Source organism: Diachasma alloeum, unplaced genomic scaffold, assembly GCF_001412515.2.
Source record: "Diachasma alloeum isolate Michigan unplaced genomic scaffold, Dall2.0 Dall_scaffold_00621, whole genome shotgun sequence".
Classification (NCBI taxonomy): Eukaryota; Metazoa; Arthropoda; class Insecta; order Hymenoptera; family Braconidae; genus Diachasma; species Diachasma alloeum.
The window spans coordinates 34,757-35,179 of NW_021680753.1; the positions used below are offsets into that span (position 1 = coordinate 34,757).

The following is a 423-nucleotide window of genomic DNA, read 5'->3' on the forward strand; positions in this document are numbered from 1 at the left end:
TTATAAAATTTGAAAGATTCACATTGGGTCATTTTTAGGTTATGGAGAGCACTGACAGATATAAGCGGTATTTGTCAGTTTTTGGATATAGATTGGTGATATTTTTGTGATAATCCTTAAGACCAAATGGATTAATTAGGTAACAACATTAATAATTATTTTGTAAACTTTTGAGACGGTTTTATACATAGTTATTACTGAAATTGTGCAATAGTTTTGTTTCTTTGTGATTTTTATATGTATTTATATATCTTTTTGTTTTCATAACACAGAATAAATGATGCCCTGATGAAGGACACTTTGAGTGTTCGAAACGTTGGCGACAAATGAAATTAGTTTTTCTATGATTTCTTCGTAAAATTATTATAATTGCTGCTTGATTGACCGTAATTGGCTGAGTGGTAGGAGATTTAATTATAATTC

At 28.6% G+C, this 423-nt stretch overlaps 1 long non-coding RNA gene across 1 annotated transcript; it reads left to right on the plus strand.

Annotated features, from left to right (window-relative positions):
• The first annotated feature begins 43 nt into the window (after window positions 1–43).
• On the plus strand, window positions 44–332 carry LOC107043706. The gene is made up of 2 exons (XR_001461266.1): window positions 44–139; window positions 273–332. It is a non-coding gene; the product is annotated as an uncharacterized LOC107043706 (long non-coding RNA).
• Window positions 333–423: the final 91 nt, after the last annotated feature.